This window comes from Xenopus laevis, chromosome 6L (assembly GCF_017654675.1).
Source record: "Xenopus laevis strain J_2021 chromosome 6L, Xenopus_laevis_v10.1, whole genome shotgun sequence".
Taxonomy (NCBI): domain Eukaryota; kingdom Metazoa; phylum Chordata; class Amphibia; order Anura; family Pipidae; genus Xenopus; species Xenopus laevis.
In genome coordinates this window covers 21,480,712-21,505,155 of record NC_054381.1, presented here as the reverse complement: position 1 = coordinate 21,505,155, position 24,444 = coordinate 21,480,712, and positions in this window count along the sequence as shown.

The window sequence follows — 24,444 nt, the reverse complement described above, 5'->3', positions numbered from 1 at the left end:
ACTGCTTCTTAAGTGATGCCCATGTCCCACCAGCAACAGGTTAAAGCAATGTTAGCAGTGCAAATCATCGGTGTATAATCATACAGAAAAGACAACTGTTTATATATTAGTTAGCAGCCTTAAGCTGGCCATACATGAAGCGATCCGCTCGTCTGGCGATATCGCCAAACTAGCTGATCTTTCCCCGACATGACCACCAATGGCAGGGCTATATCGGGGTAATTGCAGAATTGGTCTAAAGGACCGGTGTATGGCCACCTTTAAAGCAGAAAGTTGTTTGGTGAAAAGATCCGGCAGCAGTTATCAGCGAGTATGACTGGTACAGGTATGGGATCCATTCTGTAACCAGTATCCAGAAAGCTCTGCATTACAGAAAGGCCATCTCGCATAAACTCAATTTTGTCCAAATTATCCAAAATTTTAAAAATCATTTTCTTTTACTATGTAATAATAAAACAGGACCTTGTACTTGATCCCAACTAAAGCTGGCTATATACAGAGAGATCCGCTCCTTTGGTGATGTTGTCAAATGAGTGGATCTCTCTCTGATATGCCCACCTTGAGGCCCCTAGAGCCCAATGATCAGATCATAACATAGGAGTACGGGCAGTCGGATAGCGGGACCACATCAATGAACAGATGACCCGATTTTCGGCCAGATAGTGATCGGGGAAAACTGTCGGAGGGCCCCACACAAACTAGCCAATAAGCTGCCGACTCGGTCTGTCTGCAGCTTTTATCGGCCCGTGTTTGGCCACCTGTAGATATACTTAATCCTTATTGGAAGCAAACCCAGCGTATTGGGTTTATTTAATGTTTACATGATTTCTAGTACACTTGAGGTATAAAGATCCAGATTACAGAAAGATCCATTATCCAGAAAACCCCAGGTCCGGAGCATTTTGGATAACAGGTCTCATACCTGTAATGATATGTATGGAGGGTCTAATGGTACATGTGGGAGTTTTCTTTAGCAAAACATTAGTGACAAAGGAAGACAAACATCCGAAATAGAATCCTGTTAAGAAGTAGTAAACTATCTATCTTTCTTAATATGCTTATAAGAAAATATAAAATGCTTTATAATAAGGAGAACTTTTTTGTTGCCATTACGGGAAATAACATCCCTTCTCTGACCTTTTAATACCCATAAATAAATACATTCAAAATCCAAAGGAAAAAAAAAGAAATAAGTAAATGCAAAACCACAAGGTGCACTAAGTGCTCCGGAGGGCAAGATGGAGGTGGCAATGCAGTAAGTGGCATTCTGGGAGTAGTTAATGTAGCCAAGTGCAAAGGTGCAGCTGCATTACACAACATAATCCTATAATGGCACGTTAATAATTACATTCATCATAATGAACTCATTAGGCATTAGTGCATTTGAATAATGCGACGGAGCAAGAATGCTTTTCCTCTCTGATATTAATCGTTGTCCATTCAGCAGAACTGAACATTCTAAACAATCTCCCAAGACATATTGCTGCCAAATATGCAAATGGAAAAAAAAGAAATGACGAGGATATCTCTTTATTACCAAGCAACACGTAATGGATTTGTTACTGTAATGCATTAACCCATCCAGGGGTCTAACAAGCAATTCAAAAAACTATGCAAATTACACCTAGCTACATGGGCCTCTGCCCAGCAACTAGGGAGATCAGGAAGTGTAGGTAATTAAAGCCATAGGGGTACATTAACCCTATGGGTCCCTATAGTAGATTTCTGCACAGAAATGCAAAATTATGCATTTTTGCTTCAAAATTCACCCACATTGCTGACAGCTAATGCCGTGCCTGTCAGCCCCATGCACCCCCAAGACAGGGTGGATGGCAGCAAATATATGCCAACGAGGAAAGTTGCTTAGAAATAAATTTTCTTTCATTAAAGTGTTTGGGTTTACATGCCCTTTAAGAGTTATCTACCAAATCTTTAGGAAGACTCATGGGAGATTCATGGAAGGTCACTCCTGTCCCTCAGTTTTCCAAGTTGATGATCATATATTATTAGTATTTAATATTGTTACTATACAGTATTAGTGGGGGGAAACTGGCCAGAACCCTTAATCAGTTTCTATGAACCTTACCTGATATTATATTGTCACATTACTTTACAGAAGAGAGAACTGCTTGACACTCAGTCTAAATTACATGACAATGGCAAGGACAAATACCTGTCCTCATAACCCACTTACAACCCAGAAATAACAGGTTACAGACACTTTCAAATGAAGATGGAATAGTCAGGTCACAGCTTTATTGAATGTCAAGTTGCCGGAATACTTTATTAACAAAATCACAATATAGAACAATAACATAAATAACAATAAATAATCCATAAGAATGTATAATAATAATAATCATAACATAAGTCTCTGGCAATGGTTATGTATACTGATAACTGAACCAGCCCAGACACTTTAACTCCTTCAGTGTGGTATGAAGGGTTTTCCAAGCGTATTACCCATAATGAACCATAACACCCCCTAGAGGCCCCGTCTCCGTGCTCTTAAAGAGGTACTTAAAGGAACAGTAACATCAAAAAATTAAATTGTTTTAAAGTAATAAAAATATAATGCAGTGTTGCCCTGCAACAGTAAAACAGGTGTATTTGCTTCAGAAACACTACTATAGTTTATATAAATAAGCTGCTGTGTAGCAATGGGGGCAGCTATTCAAAAGAGAAAAGACTCAGGTTACACAGCAGATAAGCTCTGTAGAACATAATGGTGTTATCCACTATTTAACCTGTGCCAATTCAATTTCCACCAATTTCCGCCATTGCTACACAGCAGCCTGTTTATATGAACTATAGTAGTGTTTCTGAAGCAAACACATCCGTTTTACCAGTGCAGGGCAACACTACGGGGGTTATTTATCAAAGTCCAAATTTATCTCAATATTTTCTGCTACAAATAGGGATGGGCGAATTTGACTCGTTTCGCCAAAAATTTGCCGCCAGCGAAATGTCGCAGACTCCCATTAAAGTCTATGGGCGTCAAAAAAAATTTGTTGTGCGGTGACATACAAGTCTATGGGCGTAATTTTTTCGGCGAAACATGGCGAAAAAATTCACCCATCCCTAGTTGCAAACTCCGATGAAAAAGATGAATATCACATAGTTTTCAGGCCACAGACAAAGAGGCAAATTTACAAAAGGGCGAAGTGGCTAATGCTAGCAAAAATTCGCCAGCGTAATGTTATTTTGCCGATTTACTAATGGGTGCTGGCGTAAATTCGCTAGCGAAGTGGATCTACTCTAGCGCTACTTCGCACCCTTACGTCAGGCGAAGTTGCGCTCTGGCAAAGGGACGTAACTACACTAATTCATTAACGTTACCTCTTGCGCCAGACTTTACTTCACCACCTCAGACCAGGCGAAGTGCAATAGAGTAGATAGAAGTCCCAAAAAACACTGGCGTATTTTACTTTTTTAAGGGTGATAGGCTGAAAAAGATCGTAAATTTTTTTGGGGATACCCTCCTTCCCCTCTACATTTCCTAACATATGGCACATACACTATACAGTGGGCACATGTATAGGGCAATATAACAACTCTCCCCGATATGCCCACATTGAAGTGGGCGATATCGGGCTGATCTGACCGTGGGCCCTAGGGCCCAACAATAGGATCATAATGGATCCGATATGGGCGGTTGGATTGCGGGACCGCATAGACGCACAGATGCGGCCGCAATTCGACGTGATTTTTTAACGTGCCTGATCAGATCTGCCCTACTTTCGGCCAGCTATCAATCGGGGAAGCGCCCATTAGATGGCCGCACACACGGCCCAATAAGCTGCCGACACAAGCTGTCGGGCGCTTTTATCTGCCCGTCTATGGGGGCCTTAAGGCTAGGGCTGGTTTCAGCTCCTGCGAGTGGTATCTTCCTTCTTCATTCATGTCCGGCACCACTGTGTCAGATCCGGTGCAAACATTCTTGGTGGAATTGTAACATTTCGTGTTTCTTCACATGAAATCCACCAAATGTGTTTATGCCGGAGCTAACACAGTAGAGAAGGAATGTCGAAGGAAGATACTGCTTGTGGCAGGGTTTGCCTGTGGATTTCAACAGGCTGATTTTTTCCCCGACTTGCCCTAACCTAATGGAAATAAGTGCATTGCTGTAAGTACGTGTTTGGCTTTGTATTCACCACTTTGGCTGCTCCCAGAGTTATTTAACTCCAGCTGGGACATCATTCTGTTTTGGAGGAGTTGTATAGCTAATGTGTGGTCTACTTATCTCTATGCAAACGCTTCTTGGGGTGACATTTTCTTGCAATAAATACCTCAATGGAACACAGCAGATAACTAATAGATAAGAACCCAGTCACAGTAATTATCACAGGCCTCTGCCAATTCTCATTCAAGCACTTTGACAGCAGTCTCTCAAGGGAGGTTTCACACTCAGCCTCCACCTGGGTCCCTAAATGTTGCTGGATTATTAGCCTGTATTTTGTAGTATGCCATTTCTGGGTAATGCCTGTAACACAGGTAAAGATTTGGGTCATTTTACTGGAGCTGCTTTTTCAGCTTAAGTCAACTTTTAGTATGATGTTCTGAGACAATTTGTAATTGGATATCATTTTTTATTAATTGTGGTTTTTGAGTTATTTCGCTTTTTTATTCAGCAGTTCTCCAGTTTGCAATTTCAGCAGTCTGGTTGTTAAAGTAGAAGTACAGCCTAACTAAAGAAGTAGCTAGAAATGTTGTACATTGTGTTTTGCGATCTGTACCAGCCCAAGGCAACCACAGCCCTTTAGCAGTAAAGTTCTGTCTCCAAAGATGCCCCAGTAGCTCCCCATCTTCTTTTCTGCTGATTCACTGCACATGCTCTGTGCTGCTGTCACTTACTGAGCTTAGGGACCCACTCACAATATACAGTACACATAGAATAGAAATGTCACACTATAAGGCTGATTAGTAATTAATACAGATAATTACTACATGGCAGCACAGAAACCAGTGCAATTAGCATCAGAATTTAATAATCAGCCCTGTAGCATCAGCTTATATCACAGGGAAGCTCATTTTCTGCTGGATAATTAGTGACGACCCCTAAGCTTAGCTTCTCAACAGCTGCTCAGAGCCCACTGAGCATGTGAGTGTCACAGACACTTTCCAAGATGGTGACCCCCTGTGACAAGTTTGAAGTCCTGGATCATTGCTGCTATTGACAAGCTGAAACTTTAGGCTGGTGCAATCAGTTCTGTATATAAAATATGGAATTTTAGACATATTTATTTTTAGTTCTCCTTTAAGGTCCAAATTACCCTAGCCACCATGCATTGATTTGAATATGAGACTGGAATATGAATAAGAGAACAGAATTGGCCATTCTATAACATAGTAAAAATGAACTTAAAGGTGAACCACCCCTTTAAAAAAGCATGGCACAACCTAATCATGTCAGTGCCATAAGTCTAAAGCATTCTGGCAATAAAAAGTCGTGCAGCATCTAGGCAAATAAATTCTCATATAATGGCAAATGTAAACCTTTTCAAGTTATGGATAGTGATGGGCAAATAAATTTGCAAGGCGCAAATTCACTGCAAATTTTTCATCAAAGCAAAATGGGACACATTTGCCCATCACTAGTTGTGGATCGAAAGAATTAGAGCTGTAAGTTTTTGTAGAGGAAGGAAATCCTGTGCGAACACATTGATTTTTGTATGATACAATTATTACTTACATAAAAGTAAGTTTGTGGTTAGAAACACCAAAGTGAATAATTCATGGCTTCCCAGACATACAGTACAGTGCAAGCCTCACCTTATCTGTAGGTACATAGAAAATAACAGGCTGCCCCTGACCCCATTCTCTTTCCAGACTAATCTATTATTAAACGAGGCTCCACTCGCTGGCGGAGAAAAAGAACTTCCCAAACTGCTGGCAAATCCTTGCATTTTGAGAGTTTACAGCAGCAAAGGAGAGAGAACTTTCTTCTTAATGGTCATTTCATTCAGCCGGCGCGACTATAAAAAGAAAGTGCAAGGCAGAGTAAAATCATTTTCGTGTTTCTTTTCTACCGACGAGCAGAGATGAACTCGACTTGCCATTAGGGAGAGAGAGCGGCAATTCCTCAGGGAGCGGAGAAGTGGCAATTAGTGTAGAAGCTTAGACTACGGTCACTTCCACTGTAGTAAGCCAGTGGGTAAAAATAGATTTGCATACTATAAATGAAAAGGAGACAGAATTCTGCTGCTGCATTTTAGCCAAGGAAAACTGCGCATTGTTTCAATTATTTGCTGATCACACATCTGCCAGATTTAACCCCAAATCCAATCAATGGGAGCACCACACACACCAAATCTATCATTTTGGACAAATACCAAATCTTTCACAACATATTTAGCAGAATACTGAATCAGAACCCTGATTTGCATATTCAGATTTGATAAGAATATAATAATTTTAATTTAAGAAAGTGATAATATTTTTCCCTAAAGTCCCATTTATTTAAAGGGAACACTAACACAAATGCTGCAAAGTCGGAGTGGGCCGGTGGAACACTAGGTAAAAACCCAGTGGGCTCCGCCGACCCAGACCTGAACCCATCTATGGCCTGCGGTGCCCCCTGATCTCGCCCCCCTCTGGTCCCAATTATGGCAGTGGCATAATACATTATTTTTCAGGCACCCTAAATGGCTAGAGGTTGACCTGTATATGAATTAGGGCTTCACGGGGCCCCATACCTCCTGGGCCCCCCAAATGCCCCTGAAAGTGGGAATTTAGCAGATAGGACTGAGATATGCAGGAATGGGTTAGCCAGGGTTGGAACTGTGGGTTGGCATAACAGGCACCTGCCTAGGGTGCAGCCACAGGGGGCACAATTCAAAAAAAAGCTATTGTCTGATCTATCTTCTTCTAACTGCCCTGTCATGTTCTAAGTTCTGAAAATGGCATGGATTTGCAACGAATTTCCATGTTTTGCCACCAGCAAATAAATTCGCAAAACTGCAGCGAGAAATCAGCCTCGACACAAAAAATTATTGCACGTATAAAAATTGACGCTCGTGTCAAAATTGTCACGCGGCAAAATTATTTTAACGCCCTTTGACTTTAATGCGTTTCGCAAATTTTTCTGTGTTAAGCGCATTTTTTTTGTAAATTTGCGAATTTTTCCTCGAACCAAAACGCCACAGATTTGCTTTTTCACTATAGCTAAGGTATGTCAGATCAGGCAGCAGGTTCAAGCTGGTTAAAATAAGGCTTGTGGGTCCAGGTGAGGATCTGGGTTTCAGAAATCGGACCTGTGCAGGACTCTTAGATAGACGGCTGATCTATGTAAAGGTGATCAGTCTATGGTCGGAAAATGTATGGAAGTCCACCTAGAGACATAGATGGAGAATACTAAAGAAATGCGGAGTCTTAGCTTCCACAAAAAAAGATCAACCTCTATATATAATATATAATGAAATGTTTTGCAATAGAAACCTCATACTGGTAGCCTGCCCAAAGAAAAATGGCCTGCTGGCCAAATAGACTGATATCATACAAAACCATACATAGTACGGAAACCTTTATATAGTTTCATTTATCCAGCCAAGAAGAAAAGAGAAGCAGTGGGTCATCCTCACTTTATCATCTGCTGATGCTAAAGGCACTGACCAAAATGGTCCATCAACAGAAGAGACTTTCAACCCTACCCTATCAACAAACTGACCATGGTACATAGATATTAGTTGGGATTGTCCACTAAGCAGTAGGGATGTAGCGAACTGTTCACCGGCGAACTTGTTCGCGCGAACTTCGACCGTTCGCGTCCGCCGAATGTTCGCGAACGTCGCGCGACGTTCGCATTTTGAGTTCGCGTTCGATTCGAATACAAATCGTTCGACCATTCGACCATTTGAATTCCTTCGACCGCTAAAAATCGAACGATTTCCATTCGTTCGAACGATTGTAAGCATTCGATCGAATGAAAAGCATTCGATCGAATGCTTCGATCGTTCGATTCGAATGAAAATCGTTCGATCGAACGATTAAAATCCTTCGATCGTTCGAATCGAACGATTTTAGCGGGTGTTCGAAGTTCGCGAACTGTTCGCGAACGTTCGCATTTTTTGCCGGTGTTCGCGAACGGCGTTCGCGAACACCAAATCGGCAGTTCGCTACATCCCTACTAAGCAGATACAGTATGTGAAAATCTCATGTATGTGTATGGCAATAGTAATCTAGGAGTAGGCATGACCTGTTTGTGGTTTGTAGGTTACCACAAATGCAAGGATATGAGCTAAAGTCTTCTGGTCTGCTGTAAACATTTGGGGACATCCAGGTTAGTTCTTTTCTAGCATGGCTTCTAGCACCTGAAACCTAAATAGGCCAGTATTCCAGGTTACTCACAAAGCTGATTCATTCAGAATCACACTGTTTGCCTTTGAAACAAATCGGTTGGTTGCAAATTCAGGGAAGTAATTACAGAAGAAGCAGACCTTGCAGGGGGCCAGGTGGTACAGGGTGCGCCATGAAGCCCTGATTAATGATCAATTTCAACATATATTGGTAAAACAGGTCAACCTCTGGATATGTTGGGGGCCCTAAAATAATTTTTCGTGACCCAAAATCATTTAGTTATGCCACTGGTTGCGATGGTTAGTGGGACCCTTACAACCAGCTGCAATTCCGATCTGCAGAGCTGCAGACCAAAAATATTAAAAAAAAAAAAAAAAATGCAAACTGTATGTAGGTAGGGGACCTTTTATCCAGAATGCTCGTGACCTGGGGTTTTGGTGATAACGGATCTGTCATGGTCGGCACCCAACACCAGAACAAATGCCAAGCACCCTGGTCTCGGCTCGTGCTTCACCTGTAGTGTGACCGATTTTGGCCTCGGGAGGAGCCCTCAGCTACCAGGATGCCACCAGGACTTAAACGAGAGGTGCAAGGCTATAGGTTCTGGATAGGCAAAGGGGCACGACTATAAAGGCCTGCAGCCTACTGTCAGAGGCCGCACGGCGCGGCGGGCGTCCCTGCCGTCCCCCCACTAGACCACCAGGTAAGATTATTACAGGATCTTTCTGTAATTTAAATCTTCCTACCTTAAGTCTACTAGAAAATCATGTAAACATTAAATAACTCCCATGTAAACATTAAATAAACCCAAGTACAAGGTACTGTTTTATTATTACAGAGAAAAAGATAATCACTTTTAAAAATGTGGATTATTTGGATTAAATCGAGTCTATGGAAGACAGCCTTTCCATAGTTTGGAGCTTTCTGGATAATGGGTTTCCGGATATCGGATCCCATACCTGTAATACTATAGCTGTATACAGCATACAACATCACTTTTCAAGTAAACAACCCATTGAATTTGCTTCCCTTGGGCACACGGCACCTGTCACTAGAATTTAACCGGGCAACAATCGTGCATAAAGGATTTATGCTACAAAATTCTCAGCTACTTAAATTTAGAGTAGGAGTACATTATAGATGCAGCAAGTGGGATAATCTGCTATCAGCTTCTACCCTTATGACAGCAAAAAAATTTACATTCATAAACAGATTTATACGACCAGGATGAGATCCCTTTCAACAGCAATTATCTGCGTTAAGTAAGGTTCTATGCCTAAATTTACCCGAAAATGGCAGTCGGCAACAGAAGTCCTTATCTCCATTAAACAGAAATATGTGTTTTTATGCCAATCATCGTGGTAATGTTGTGAATTATTGATGGGGCCTGAACTTTTTTTTATGGCTAATTATAAAAATAACGAGTTGCTCATGAAAGTGAGTTAATGTTTGAACTCTGCATTCGGAAAGAAGAGAAAAAAAAATGTCTGCTTTGTTGGTAACTGACAGTTCACACATTTGTTTGAACATCAGAAGAATCTTGTAATTGTCTGAGTTGAGATGGAGAGGCTATGACGGCAGCAGCCCTGGATACCGAAGCATGACATACATTCAGTTCTGTGCTGATGCAGATGAAAGAATATATATATATATATATATATATATATATATATATATATATATATATATATATATATATATATATATATAAATATGTATAAAGGACCACCATTAGAAATCATGGGGCCCCGTACAACAACATTTTTGGGGGGCCCCTGGATCCCGGCCCACCAAGCGACACCCCAGATCCCGCCCACTCGACAGTTAAAAGACCACACAGACATCAGCGCTAAAAAAGGAAACCCCCCACAAACACAAGTTATAAAAAGCTATTGATGGTCAGGGCCCCCCTACAGGTTAAAAAAAATAATTGGTTGACCTGGCCCTCCTATAAATTAAAAAAAATTTGGGGCCCCAGAGAATATTTTTTAAAACAACATTGGTGGCAGGGGCCTATAGAGTATTAAAATAATCCATTGGTGGCTAGGGGATTAAAAAAATAAAAAACACACTTGGGGTTCAGTAGAACCTCCTTTCGTGTCTTCGGGTCATTTCACCACTTCAGGACTTCAATTTCCTCTGCTTTCATGACTTTGGGTCTTTTCGCCGCTTCGGGACTAGGGATGTCGCGGACTGTTCGCCGGCGAACTTGTTCGCGCGAACATCGACTGTTCGCGCTCGCCGAATGTTCGCGAACGTCGCGCGACGTTCGCCATTTTGGGTTCGCCTTAGCTGGCGCTTTTTTTTGACCTCTCACCCCAGACCACCAGATACATGGCAGCCAATCAGGAAGCTCTCCCTCCTGGACCACCCCCACACCCCCTGGACCACTCCCCTTCCATATATAAAATGAAACCCTGCAGCGTTTTTTCATTCTGCCTGTGTGTGCTTGGAAGAGCTAGTGTAGGGAGAGAGCTGTTAGTGATTTGAGGGACAGTTGATAGTAAGTTTGCTGGGTAGTAATCTACTTGATACTGCTCTGTATTGGAGGGACAGAACTCTGCAGGGATTTGAGGGACATTTTAGGTTAGGTAGCTTTGCTGGCTAGTAATCTACCTTCTACTGCAGTGCTCTGTATGTAGCTGCTGTGGGCACTGATCTCTTCTGATCTCATCTGCTGACTGCTGTAATAACCCAATAGTCCTTGTAAGGACTGCTTTTATTTTATTTTTTGTTTTTTTACTTTGCTACTATAAGAGCCCAGTGCTATTAGTCTAGCTGTGTTGGGGAGTGGGACTGGTGTGCTACTGTGCTGTTCCTAGTAGTTCAGCAGCACCAACCCGAGTAATTTTTTTTTTTTAATATACATATATATTTTTTTTATTTTACTTATCTTACTGTTCTTTAACGTGTCCAGTGCTGTTTGCTGTTCTTCATAGTAGTGCACCAATAGTAGTGCACTTGCAGGCATTATTTGCCCAGTGTGTTCTTCAAACAACTGCCATCTAGCTGTGTGAGCTTTTTCACATTCTGTCTAAATATCAATAATAATACCGTCTCCAGAAACACCACCCGAGTGACGTTTTTCAAGCAGCAATAATATATTCCGTATCCACTGCTGTAGTAGTGTATACGTTGACTTTGTAGGCATTGTTTGCCCAGTGTGTTCTTCAAACAACTGCCATCTAGCTGTGTGAGCTCTTTCACATTCTGTCTAAATATCAATAATAATACCGTCTCCAGAACCACCACCCGAGTGACGTTTTTCAAGCAGCAATAATATATTCCGTATCCACTGCTGTAGTAGTGTATACGTTGACCTTGTAGGCATTGTTTGCCCAGTGTGTTCTTCAAACAACTGCCATCTAGCTGTGTGAGCTTTTTCACATTCTGTCTAAATATCAATAATAATACCGTCTCCAGAAACACCACCTGAGTGACGTTTTTCAAGCAGCAATAATATATTCCGTATCCACTGCTGTAGTAGTGTATACGTTGACCTTGTAGGCATTGTTTGCCCAGTGTGTTCTTCAAACAACTGCCATCTAGCTGTGTGAGCTTTTTCACATTCTGTCTAAATATCAATAATAATACCGTCTCCAGAAACACCACCTGAGTGACGTTTTTCAAGCAGCAATAATATATTCCGTATCCACTGCTGTAGTAGTGTATACGTTAACCTTGTAGGCATTGTTTGCCCAGTGTGTTCTTCAAACAACTGCCATCTAGCTGTGTGAGCTTTTTCACATTCTGTCTAAATATCAATAATAATACCGTCTCCAGAAACACCACCTGAGTGACGTTTTTCAAGCAGCAATAATATATTCCGTATCCACTGCTGTAGTAGTGTATACGTTGACCTTGTAGGCATTGTTTGCCCAGTGTGTTCTTCAAACAACTGCCATCTAGCTGTGTGAGCTTTTTCACATTCTGTCTAAATATCAATAATAATACCGTCTCCAGAACCACCACCTGAGTGACGTTTTTCAAGCAGCAATAATATATTCCGTATCCACTGCTGTAGTAGTGTATACGTTGACCTTGCAGGCATTGTTTCAATTTGTTTGCCCAGTGTGTTCTTCATTTTCAAACAACTGCCACCGAGCTGTGTGAGCTTGTTCACATTCTGTCTAAATATCAATAATAATACCGTCTCCAGAACCACCACCTGAGTGACGTTTTTCAAGCAGCAATAATATATTCCGTATCCACTGCTGTAGTAGTGTATACGTTGACCTTGTAGGCATTGTTTGCCCAGTGTGTTCTTCAAACTACTGCCATCTAGCTGTGTGAGCTTTTTCACATTCTGTCTAAATATCAATAATAATACCGTCTCCAGAACCACCACCTGAGTGACGTTTTTCAAGCAGCAATAATATATTCCGTATCCACTGCTGTAGTAGTGTATACGTTGACCTTGCAGGCATTGTTTCAATTTGTTTGCCCAGTGTGTTCTTCATTTTCAAACAACTGCCATCTAGCTGTGTGAGCTTTTTCACAATCTGTCTAAATATCAATAATAATACCGTCTCCAGAAACACCACCTGAGTTGTTGTTGTTGTTTTAAAAATAATGCCAGGCAAAGGCAGGCCGCCACGCAGAGGCACTAGGGGCCGTGCTGCTATGCTATCCTGTGGCCCTAGGAAATTGCCCAGTTTTAAAAAGGCAATGACCCTGAACTCCCAAAATGAACTCCCAAGAGGTAGTTGACTGGCTTACACAGCACACCCCATCCTCTACCGTTTCTAACTTTACCACAACATCCTCATCCTCCACTGCTATGGGCACCCCACGTAACACTTCCTCCACCACCGGCGCCCCTTCTTCACTGGAGTCAGAGGAGTTATTTTCACATGAGTTTCTTGAACTGAGTGATGTGCAACCATTATTGGCAGAAGAAGATGAAGGAGATGAGGACGTTACACCAGATTTAATTCTGGCAGAGAACACAACAGAGATGGACATAATGAGTTATGAGGAGGTCCCCGCTGCTGCTTCCTTCTGTGAGCTGTTAGAAGAAATTGATGCATCTGAGGAGAATGATGATGAGGAGATTGATGTTTTGTGGGTGCCCAGTAGAAGAGAGCAAGAGGAGGATAGTTCAGATAGAGAGACGGAGAGTCAGAGAGGCAGGAGGAGAATAAGACTTAGAAGAAGCAGGGAGGACAGCTCGCAGGGAACAGTAGGGCAACAACATGTATCGGCACCTGTGGTCAGCCGGCCAACGCACCCGCCATTGCCGCCATCGCCGCCAACTTCTACTGTTACCGCCAGATTGCCAGCTTCAAAAAGGTCAGCAGTGTGGGATTTTTTTAATGTGTGTGCCTCTGACAAAAGCGTTGTAATTTGCAATGAGTGCAGTCAGAAACTGAGTCTTGGGAAGCCCAACAGCCACATAGGTACAACTTCTATGCGAAGGCACATGAACGGCACAAAGCACTTTGGGAGCAACACCTCAAAGGCAACAGACAAACTAAAAGCCACCCTCCTTCTGGTCCAGCATCTTACTGCTCTACCTCTGCTGTCCTTGACCCGTCTGAACCACCCTCCACTCCGCCTTCCACCTTGACCACCAGTTCCCATTCCCAGTCATCTGCCCCCAGCCAAGTTTCTGTGAGGGCCATGTTTGAGCGTAAGAAGCCAATGTCTGCGAGTCACCCCCTTGCCCGGCGTCTGACAGCTGGCTTGTCTGCACTCTTAGCCCGCCAGCTTTTACCATACCAGCTGGTGGACTCTGAGGCCTTCCGCAAATTTGTAGCAATTGGGACACCGCAGTGGAAGGTACCCAGCCGCAATTTTTTTTCAAAAAAGGGAATACCACACCTGTACCACCATGTGCAGAGCCAAGTCACCGCATCTCTGTCACTTAGTGTTGGGCCAAAGGTCCATATGACTACTGACGCATGGTCCTCCAAGCATGGTCAGGGCAGGTATGTCACCTACACTGCCCACTGGGTGAACTTGGTAATGGCTGGGAAGCAGGGAATGTGTGGCTCAACAACAACAGTGGAGTTGGTGTCACCGCCACGGATTGCACGCGGTTCTGCCACCACCTCTACTCCTCCTTCGCTCTCTACCTCGTCTTCTTCCTCTTCTTCCTCCTCTGCTGCTGGGTCCTCCTCCTCCACACCTGTGCACCCCCAGCTCCCCCTAGGCTATTCGACGTGCCAGGTACGCCGTTGTCATGCTGTCTTGGGGATGACGTGCCTGGAAAGCAGAAACCATCCCGGATCTGTACTCCTGTCATCTCTGCAGTCACAGGCCGATCGGTGGCTCACCCCACACCAACTGAAGATCGGAAAAGTGGTGTGTGACAATGGAAGCAATCTGTTGGCAGCACTGAGACTGGGCAATTTAAAACATGTGCCCTGCATGGCACATGTTCTGAATTTAATAGTCCAACGTTTTGTCTCGAAGTACCCAGGATTCCAGGACGTTCTCAGGCAGTCCAGGAAGGTGTAGGCCCATTTCAGACGTTCCTACACAGCCATGGCACGCCATGCTGACATTCAGCAGCGGTACAACATGCCAGTCAGGCGTTTAATTTGCGACAGCCAGACTCGCTGGAATTCAACGCTCCTCATGTTGGAACGTCTGCTGCAACAACAAAGAGCCGTCAATGAATACCTGTTTGAACTGGGTGGTAGGACTGGATCTGCAGAGCTGGGGATTTTTTTCCCACGTTACTGGGTGCTTATGCGCGATGCCTGCAGGCTCATGCGCCCTTTTGAAGAGGTTACAAACATGGTCAGTCGCACCGAAGGCACCATCAGCGACCTAATACCCTTTGCTTTCTTCCTGGAGCGTGCCGTGCGACGAGTGACAGATGAGGCTGTAGACCAGCGTGACGAGGAGCAGGAAGCGCACGATTTCTGGTCGGAATCACCAGAACGAGCCCAGGCACCTGCTGCAACGCAGGGAGAGGTGTCAGAAGTGGAGTCAGAGGAGGAAGGTGGCTTTGTGGAGGAGGAGGACCAACAGGAGCAGGCTTCCCAGGGGGCTTGTGGTGACCTTTTGGGGACCCCTGGTCTTGTACGTGGCTGGGGGGAGGAGACCGTGGATGATGTAGTCCTTGATAACGAGGAAGCGGAGATGGATACCTCTGCATCAACCTTGTGAGAATGGGGTCTTTCATGCTGTCATGCCTGTTGAAGGACCCCCGTATCAAGAGGCTTAAGGAGAAGGACCTGTACTGGGTCGCAACGCTACTAGACCCTCGGTACAAGCATAAAGTGGCAGAAATGTTACCAATGTACCACAAGTCCGAAAGGATGCTGCATTTACAAACCAGCCTGCAAAACATGTTGTACAATGCTTTTAAGGGTGATGTCACTTCAGGAACTCATCAACATTCCAGGGGCAGAGGTGCCAGTAATCCTGCCACGAGCACACCTGCAAGGACAAAGCACTTTGGCCACTCTGTAACGTCAGACATGCAAATGTTTTTCAGTCCAAGGCAGCGCCAGAACCCTTCTGGATCCACCCTCAAAGAACGCCTCGACCGGCAGGTAGCGGACTACCTGGCATTAACTGCAGATATCGACACTCTGAGGAGCGATGAACCCCTGGACTACTGGGTGCGCAGGCTTGATCTGTGGCCAGAGCTGTCACAATTTGCCATGAACCTCTTGTCTTGCCCCGCCTCAAGTGTCCTCTCAGAAAGAACCTTCAGTGCAGCAGGAGGGATTGTAACTGAGAAGAGAACTCGCCTAGGTCACAAAAGTGTGGATTACCTGACCTTTATTAAAATGAACGAGGCGTGGATCTCGGAGGGTTACTGCACGCCGGAAGACTTGTTCTGACTCCCCATGCAGCTGTCCTTCTCTGCACGCCTCATGACTCCACACACAGCTGTCCTTTAGCGTCCTCCTCCCTCCGCCACCGTTACAAACTAGGGTGCAAACCCTACTGGTTTCATTTGAATCCAGGTAAATCCTGAGTTTTTCTGGCCTCTGTGCTTCAGTGGCTGCAACCAAAAAAATTTATATTTTCAGCATTTATATGGCATATTTTTTCTGGCCTCTGTGCTTCAGTGGCTGTGACAAATTTTTTTTATATTTTCAGCATTTATATGGCATATTTTTTCTGGCCTCTGTGCTGCAGTGGCTGCGACAAAAAAAAAAGAATATTTTCAGCATTTATATGGCATATTTTTTCTGGCCTCTGTGCTTCAGTGGCTGCGACAAAAAAAATTTATATTGTTAGCATTTATATGGCATATTTTTTCTGGCCTCTGTGCTGCAGTGGCTGCGACAAAAAAAATTTATATTGTTAGCATTTATATGGCATATTTTTTCTGGCCTCTGTGCTTCAGTGGCTGCGACAAAAAAAATTTATATTGTTAGCATTTATATGGCATATTTTTTCTGGCCTCTGTGCTTCAGTGGCTGCGACAAAAAAAACATAATTTTTCAGGAAAGTACACATGCCTAATTTTTCAGGGTTCTGCAACAGTGGCAAAATCGCATCTTTTATGGTCACCGCAGGTGATCAATAAAGTAGACCAAAACTGGGCCCACACTGCAGAATCAGTCTTTTTTGGTTCACTTCACTTTACATTGAATTACCTCTGCCTGACCGTGCACGTGCGCACAAGCACGGTGACTGCTAAACACACCACTACAGAAATATTGCCACCAACAGGACGAACATCCTGGAGGTGACAAGCAACTAGTAATTAAAAACTATTATTTGCTCACTTGACGGTATCATTCATGAAAGCTCTTTGCGTTTTTTTGCGTTGCAGTAAGCGCCGCGTTTCGTCTTTGCGTGTGAACAGGCTGTTACCTTTACACGACTTGATTGGCATGTAGACGCCGGACGTTTTAAAGCAGTTTATTACACAGGTTTAGAAATGTAGTGTGATTTCTGCCCTTTACAGCACAAAACGCAGCGCTGTGTCAACAATGTATTTTTCAGATACATTTTTGCCCTTGATCCCCCTCTGGCATGCCACTGTCCAGGTCGTTGCACCCTTTAAACAACTTTAAAATCATTTTTCTGGCCAGAAATGTCTTTTTTAGCTTTTAAAATTCGCCTTCCCATTGAAGTCTATGGGGTTCGCGACGTTCGCGAACCGTTCGCATTTTTGACGCAAGTTCGCGAATATGTTCGCAAACTTTTTTTCCGACGTTCGCTACATCCCTATTCGGGACTTTGGCTGTTCGGCGGTTCGGGACTTTGGAAGGGCGGCACGGCTTCTGTGCTGTCAAGGGAGGGGGCCTGGCTCTTTCGAAAAGTGCAGCACAGCCGCCCCCCCCTTATAATGTGATGTGACATCTGTTCAAGTTGCTTTGTCCGAATTAATCCCATAGGGAAATAGAGAGGACATGTGCAGAAGATGCAGGACAGGTGTAAAAGATCTTGGGTGACTTTAGGGTTACGTCGCTATATCATGCTATACTCCCTACATGGGAGTTTTTTTTTTTTGGTACCATGTGTCAGGCAAGGCTAGAAGACCCATAAAGGAGTAAATAAGGTAGGTGAGGGGTTTAGTGAACGCTCTTAGATCCCTCATTGGCCAGAGTTTAGGAGACATCTCAGAAGACTAACAGGGTTATTTAAAAAAAATACACTTAATGCAGATTTATCAAAATGTGAGTTTAGAGCTTAATAAAGTAAAACTCACCCAAGTTCTACTTATTCCTATAGGATTTTTAGAATTTTATTCTTTATTTATTAAGCTCTCAACTCACATTTTGATTGGTCTGCCTCTAAAGGTCTGATTTATTAAACTGCGTATTTTTCTGGTCGGGCTTTTTGATGCCAAAAACCCAAAAAAGACAAGGGGGCAAAAAAGCTCAAATTTTTTCCGGGATTTATTATGCGCCAAAACTGCAACAATTCCAAATCCGAAAATACTCCAGCAAAGACCTGTCCAAATCATGTAGAAGTCAGTGGCAGATGTCCCTTTTTTAACTTTAAGATCTTTCTTTGATTCGTGGTTTTAGAGGTTTTCTGGTGTTTATGACGTACCTATTGTGTGTCAAGTCGAAAAAGTTGCAACTTTTACATTTGTGCTTTTTTAGTTCAGATCTTTTTGATAAATGACTGACATTGGCGGATATGCGTGTACTTGTGGTTCCAAAAACCGGGCTTGATGCCGTCATTTTGTGCCGCTTCAGAACTTCAGAACTTCAGCAATCCATTATGGGGAAAATTTAATATACAAGTAAAGGTGGCCATAGACATAACAATTACTATCTTTCTTGGAAAAGATGTTTCCAAGAAAGATTGATCGTTTCAATACACACGTGTAGAGCTGAATCGTCAGATATACAGATAGAAACAATAGAATTCTACCTGTATCTGACGATTCAGCACTAAAACAATGGGCGATGTTTGTGTCCCTTCAAAAGCACCCAATCAAAATTTTCCGTCCATCCCGATCGACGAGCCGACTGATATCCAAGTCTTCTGCAAATATCAGTCGACTTTTTTCCCACCATACACGCACCGAATATTGTGCGAAAATTCGTTTCATACGATATTATCTGTGCGTCTATGGCCCCCTTTAGTTCTGCCAGAAGTCACTGTAGGAAAGACTGCGTAAAAAACACCAATGGATGGTCACTCTATTTTCTCATAGCATAGGATGTTTACAGTTTCTTTGGATTTGTACTCGTAGGTACATGGTCACCTATAGTGATGGCGAATTTATTCGGCAGGCACGAATTTGCGGCAAATTTGCAGTGAAAATTCGCCGGTGTCAACGTTTTTTCCGGCGTTATAATCTGTGTTTTGCAAATTTTTCGCCCGTTTTGAGAATTTTGTGAGAAATTCTTGAAATTCGTGGCGAAGCAAAACGCCACAAATTCGCCAATCACTAGTCACCAAACATTTGTACAAAACTTGTTTAGGAGGCAGTTTTTCAAGCTCCGATGCCAGGCAATGTGTGCCAATGTTTTGTAACCGTTATTATTTAGGGATGCACTGAATCCAGGATTAGGTTTGGAATTTGGCCAGGATTCTGCCTTTTTTCAGCAGGATTCAAGAAAATCCAAGCACCTGGCCAAAATGAATCCTTAAAACTATTTGATTTTTGTCACACAAACAAGGAATTAAATTTTTTTCAACTGCCTGCTGCATGTTTGGTTCTCTTTGACCCTGCCTGATGCTAATTTGAATATGTAAATTAGGTTTTGGATTCGGTTCAGCATTCTGCCGAATCTTTCACGAAGGATTCGGGATTCAGCCAAATCCCAAAATGGGTTCATCCCTAGTTTTTCTATACAGCGTAATAAAAAGGCCCCTGAGTATGACCAGGTTTAGTATCCCATAACAAACAATAAGAAGCAGATAGCATTTACTGATCACCTGTTTAAAATCAAACATATTTAGTTGCTATGGGGTTAGTTGTTGAAGTTAACCCTGTGCAGTATATGCTGGGGTAAGAAGCCCATGTAAGGCATAGATCCTACACTGACTGTGGAGCTTTAGCAGGACTAACTAAAGCAAACTAGTGTAACTGAGCAGTCCAGAAATCTCCTTAGGACTGGTAGTGGGGTCAGTAACTTACCAGAATTACCTAGATACGGCTATAACTGTATTCCCCTGAAGTGTCCTCGGAGTGTCTTAGAAGTACCCAAGTCAACCAAGGCATTTTTCAGTTTGCACTTGGCATTAGTTAAAGTAGAACTAAACTCTAAAAATAAATATGGATAAAAATGGCATATTTTATGTAATGAACTTATTGCACCGGCCTAAAGTTTCAGCTTGTCAATAGCAGCAATGATCCAGGACTTTAAACTTGTCACAGGGGGTCACCATCTTGGAAAGTGTCTGTGACACTCACATGCTCAGTGGGCTCTGAGCAGCTGTTGAGAAGCTAAGCTTAGGGCTCGTCACTAATTATCCAGCAGAAAATGAGGTTGGTCTGTAATATAAGCTGATGCTACAGGTTTGCTGATTATTAAATTCTGATGCTAATTGCACTGGTTTCTGTGCTGCCATGTAGTAATTATCTGTATTAATTACTAATCAGCCTTATATTGTGACATTTCTATTCTATGAGTACTGTATATTGTGAGTGGGTCCCTAAGCTCAGTAAGTGACAGCAGCACAGAGCATGTGCAGTGAATCGGCAGAAAAGAAGATGGGGAGCTACTGGGGCATCTTTGGAGACACAGATCTTTACTGCTAAAGGGCTGTGGTTGCCTTGGGCTGGTACAGAAACCCAAAACATAATGTACAACATTTCTAGCTACTTCTTTAGTTAAGCTTTAGTTCTCCTTTAAGTAGGAATTTAATTATGTTATTAATTTGGGAGATGAAAAGGTACCTATCTAAAGAATCAACAACAATGAGCTACAATGCAATGGAAGGCAATTGTTTTGAAAGATTTCACATTTTGTCAGTGTTTGATGTGATATTTTCCCCATTAATTTGGAAAGCACAGTACACTGACATTATGACGGTGCTCAGAGAATTTTAGCAGATTTTTCTTTACTTCTGATTGTAATTGAATCTGACTCCTTCACCTTGTACTCACCTTCAAATCTTAAGAAGTGAAAAGATTCTATAAACCTTCACAGGCACCACAGTACAGTAAAGACTTCTCTTATCTTTACACGATCCCTCAGGCATTGAGAAAGAGATGCTCTAAAAATACTCACTACTGAGAGAAACTGTTTCCAACCCTGTGTAATATTATGAAACCTTTTTTTTTTTTTTGTTATGAAGTGGAAAATGTTTCCAGAACACCTTGATTAATTGCTCCCGATGGTGAGAAGAAAACAAGGAGAACGAAGGAAATCTGAGGAACTCATAAATGGTAGCTTCCAGGAGCTAATTAGATCATGTTTCATGTCTCCACTCGGCAGGCACACCAGAGATGATCTTGATAAGGAAAAAATAGCATTTTGGGCAAGGCTCGGTTTTAGTCTGTAGAAAAGCAAAAAAAAAAAAAAAAAATATATATATATATATATATAGTGAATAAAGTACCCCCTCTTGTAAAATATAAGGATATTATTAGTTACCGAGGAGTTTCATGACCATATAAAAACACGAGGCCGAAGGCCGAGTGTTTTTATACAGGTCATGGAACTCCGAGGTAACTTCTAATATCCTCATATTTTACAACTGGGGGTACTTTATTAATTATAATACACAAATTTTAGTGAGTCATGTGACAGAAATGACATCACTACTGACCGTTTATAACTGATGACATCACTACCGTTTATAAGGATATAATTTACAGGATATTCATGGCTTTTGTGTATTATATATATATATATATATAAAACAAAAAAGTCCAGACCAACCTCACGGATTAACCCACAAAGAATTTTAGCCCCACTGAAGGATGGTATGTATCCATGTGGGAGATGTAATCAATGTTCGAGCGTTATACGCACTAATGTCTTCACACATCCACATTCAGGAAAGCAATTCGATATACGTGGTCACTACACATGTGACTCAGGATACGTGATATATATGATCAAGTGTCCGTGTGGGCTGGCATACATAGGGGAAACGATACAACCAATCAGAGACCGAATAAGTCAACATAAATCTACGATTAGGAAGGAAGTGGTTAAATTACCAGTTCCAGCACACTTTAAATTGGCGAGACATACCGCTGCATCCCTCAGATTTCTTGTATTGGAGTCTGTTGCCCCCCCACGACGGGGGGGGCAACAGACTCCTACAACTCCAAAAGAGAGAGAAATTTTGGATTCACACATTACAGACGCTGCATCCGAAAGGGCTTAACAAAGAATATGATCTTTATGCATTTATTTAAATGGTGGAGTAAGACATGATTGAACTATGGGAATTAGACACACTGTGCATAATGACAGAAATTATGTGACACATATGTGATATTGATATAATGCTATTGGAGTGGAACTATTGTGCTACTATTTATGTGTGTTAAACAGTTAATACCAGGTAAGAAGTAGGTGTGTCTAATGTTATGGGACAGGTTAAATAGGATATGATGTCATTGTGAGAAATATTGCTTGACAAAGGGGCGGGAGCTCCGAAACGTTGCATGTTTGCATGACCACTTGTATACTGGTAAAATACAAATTTTTCATTTACCTTAAATTGGTCTGGACTTTTTTGTTTTATATATATGATTTGTCCATGCAAATGGACTAAGTCACGGACGGGTTAAGTGCTCCACTCTATTTTTGTACAAATCTATATATATATATATATATATATATATATATATATATATATATATATATATATATATATATATATATATATATATATATATATATATATATAAAAGAGAACTTGGAAACATTGAAGACACTCACACACAATATTTATTTATGGCTTTAAAATTATAATTGTTAACAACTTTAACCTACAAAAGTTAAAGGAGACCTAAAGCCTAACTAAAGAAGTAATTAGAAATATTGTACATTATGTTTGGGCTTCTGTATCAGCCCAAGGCAACCACAGCCCTTTAGCAGTAAAGATCTGTGTCTCCAAAGATGCCCCAGTAGCTCCCCATCTTCTTTTCTGCTGATTCACTGCACATGTGATCTGTGCTGCTGTCACTTACTGAGCTTAGGGACACACTCACAATATACAGTACACATAGAATAGAAATGTCACAATATAAGGCTGATTAGTAATTAATACAGATAATATTTAATAATCAGACCTGTAACATCAGCTTTTATTACAGGCCAACCTAATTTTCTGCTGGATAATTAGTGACGAGCCCTAAGCTTAGCTTCTCAACAGCTGCTCAGAGCCCACTGAGCATGTGAGTGTCACAGACACTTTCCAAGATGGTGACCCCCTGTGACAAGTTTAAAGTCCTGGATCATTGCTGCTATTGACAAGCTGAAACTTTAGACTGGTGCAATAAGTGCAGGAAATAAAATATGGAATTTTTGGCCCTATTCATTTTTAGAGTTTAGTTCTCCTTTAAAGTTCTACCCCTATTACATATGCAAATCAACACTCAAGAGCAGGCATTCTCTGTTCCTTCAACTTCACCCCCACTGAAGTTTATGGTCAACTGAACAAGATCTTGAAACATATCCATGTATGCTGATCCATGACCATCTGCAAGCAATCTTTGCATGATCCGTGTGTTTATAAAAGGGCCCCTGGTCAGTAATCTCAGTCTGTTGCATTGATGAGCTCCATCAAGGGTAAAATGGCTTCTATAATTGTATATTCTCATTTTCAAACCAGTTTTTGAGTTGGTACTAGCTTGCTTTATAGGATGCTTAATAAAGGGGTTGTTCGCCTATAAGAACTTTAGTATTTTATAGAATAGATAATTTTGAGCAACTTTTCAATTGGTCTTTTTTTTGTTATAGTTTTTGTTATTTGACTTTATCTTCTGACTCTTTCCAGATTTCAAATGGGGTTCACTCACCACATCTAAAAACAAATGCTCTGTAAGGCTACAAACGTATGTTATCAGGGTCAGCCTGGACTCCAGCCCTAGTGGGCCCCGCTGGCCCAAACCCGCTTCCCCATGTGCTCCTCCCTGCCGTGACCGAGAAGAGAAGCAAAAAGTGGTAAGCATGGTGGGGGTAGGGGGCGGAGGGCTGTTTGGCTGGGGCGGGAGTTGTGAAGGAGGGCCCTTGGAAGGGGTGTAGGCCCTAATGCTGCAGCCCTGGTGGGCCCAGACCCACCCAGACCCACCCTGCTGATTGTTATTTTTACTTTTTATTACTAACCTTTCTATTCAGGCCCTCTCCTTTTAATATTCCAAATAGGTGCATGGTTGCTAGGGTAATTTGGAACCTAGCAACCAAATTGCTGAAATTGCAACCCAGAGTGCTGCTGAATAAAAAGCTAAATAAATCAAAAACCCCAAATAATAAAACATGTAGACCAATTGCAAATTGTCTCAGAATATCACTCTCTACATCAATATCCAAGTTAATTTAAAGGTGAGCAATGCCTTGAACAGTGCTCTGATGATATACAGTTTGCTGGAAACAATCCCAAATAGAAGTGAATCTGAACCCTTGAGGCCATGCCCCTCTCTCACCCCAGCAACAGAGGCTTGTATTTCCAGACGGTTTCCTTATCAGTTTCCAGCTTCTGCCCCATGGAACAATATTTATCTATTTCCAGCACTGTTACCATCCAAGGAGCATGAGTTACCCAGCCTCCAGCCTGACCCCCTACCAGCAGTATTAGTCATTCAGT